Source organism: Ceratina calcarata, unplaced genomic scaffold (genome assembly GCF_001652005.2).
Source record: "Ceratina calcarata isolate Rehan_Ccalc_2016 unplaced genomic scaffold, ASM165200v1 scaffold480.2, whole genome shotgun sequence".
NCBI lineage: Eukaryota > Metazoa > Arthropoda > Insecta > Hymenoptera > Apidae > Ceratina > Ceratina calcarata.
Genome location: NW_017172227.1, coordinates 20,261 through 22,549, shown reverse-complemented (window position 1 = coordinate 22,549; position 2,289 = coordinate 20,261).

Below are 2,289 nucleotides of genomic sequence, written 5' to 3'. Positions count from 1 at the left end.
AAAAAAATAATTTATGCATTATTATTTGTACATTTGCCCAAAACCAATCAAAATGACTTCCTTGGGCAATCTAGTGTTAATGAAAGCAATCATATTTAGAACAGTTATACTAAATTTTCAAAACCCTGCAGATTGTTCAATCAATTCACGAAGTTCCCTGAAATTAGCAAATATTTCAATTAATAAACGCTTATTCACGCGTGTCTCGGTGGTGGTGAGCGTGACAGTATTCAGCTCGCGGCGGAACACACACTAGAAATAGATTAGGAGGCACTCGTGCAATTTCACGGAGCACGAATCTCAGACGATCATTCCGTTCGATCACGTTCTGCATGCACGATCTTCCTTTTCCAATCAACAGAGCAAAAGAGAGAGAGAGAAAGAGAGAGAGAGATTAGGAGCACTTTCGACGACCATTCAGCTTTTGACCGGGCGAGACACAAAAACGATTCGTCGACGGAACTCGGACGGATGATCGAGTTCCGTATGCGCACGCGGCTTTAACGCTGCTTACACTCGTTTAATTCCATTTGATTCAGCGTGCCGACGAGCGAGAAACGAGACTGAGGGGAAACGGACGCTAATTTAACACGTTCTCCGCCGGCAGCCTGTTTTTCTCGTCTCATCCGTTAAGGATTTAGAACCGCGAATGCATGGGCACGAGAAAGAGACACTATCGCACGGGTAAATTATTATTGCCGGCGTGTATTTTAATCTAGCCGGTTTGCATGGCAGTGAACGTGTTAACAAACATCTGTCAAATTCACCCAGCAGTCGAGTTCGACGTTATAAATGTTGGATAGTCGGAAAAGTGTTGAGAGATTTTTGTCATTTTTTTATTAAACGTTTTTCTTTTATTCAAAATGAAGTTTATTCAAGTATACAAGGTGTCCCAGAAAAAGTATTAGAGTCGAAGAGAGATTATTCTGTAAGTGTTTCTGATCAACAGTTTTACCAAAATGCAAAGTGAGGCATGGTTTTTGAATTATTAATGAAAAACACTGACTAATAAGAGCGTGTGTAGGGCCCGCGCTGAGCCACGGCAGTGGTGGCTCGGCCATTGGTCAGCGCAGGCCTTATGCGCGCTCTCATTGGTCAGTGTTTTTCGTTAATAATTCAAAAACCATGGCTCGTTTTACATTTTACCAAAGGAAATTGTTGTTCAGAAATACCTCCAGAATCGCTTCTTTTCAGCTCTAACACTTTTTCTGGGCCATTTTGTATATTGGCCATTATTATCTGACTTTTTGCCACTTTTGAGGTAGAGTCATAATTCCATCGGAACAGAACTCAAATTTCCAGAACGAAAGCGAGCAAACCATTTATATGCTGTTGCATTTGATAAAGCATCTTCATCGTAAACACCACAAATTTTTTCCTATGCTTGTGCAGCGTTTTTGCCTTTTTCGTAGTAAAATTACAAAACATAGGGAATTTTTTCAGAAATTTCACTCATCTTCATAGTAATATTACTTTTGACACGATTAACGAAATACAAAAGTTCGTAAAAATTGTAGACTGAAATGTCATCTCTCAAACGTGTGTCAGTATGACGCAATCTGATTAGTGTTGCCCGATATTGGGAATTGACACAGGGGCACGATCAATAGTTATAGCTAACCATCATGGCGACGAGAAACCAGGAATTATACTCGTGATCCCAATTAGGACCGGGCACAGTTCAGATTTTGCAGTTTTTGATCGTTCTGCCCATGACTTCGTTTAGTTTTACTGCTCGCTATGAGAAGTCATGGTAAATGTGTCAATTCCCAATAATATAACATCAAACAACATCTAGTGACAAAAACCTCTCTCAATACTTTTCCCGCTACCCAATATTTCAATATTTCTATTAGCGATAGAAAATTTTCTGCATGAAAACTTCAGTAATTGAACTTAAAATTATTTTTAATTTTTGATAAAATTTTAGTAAATTAAAATTGACGGGTTACGTGGAAATATTTGAGAATTCAGCTATTCACGCAAATGTGATTTGGAAGAACCATTCTTTTCAAATAAGTAGATGATTAATAAAATTAGGGTGTGAAAATGTGCGATACATAGAACTGGGAATTTAAGGATGTATTGGCTATACACGGTTTAAGGCTGCATGAGCCGTGAGATCTCTACCAAGAATTCAATGTCCAATATTCCAATTTCCATGTCCAATTTTTTTTATGCAAAATTATAGTGTGCTTTTTTTAAGGCAATTATTAATTTATAATGTATAATTTCTAATTTTATTTGTTTATATGGTTTATTGATATGATTGTATTTGACTTGCAACTG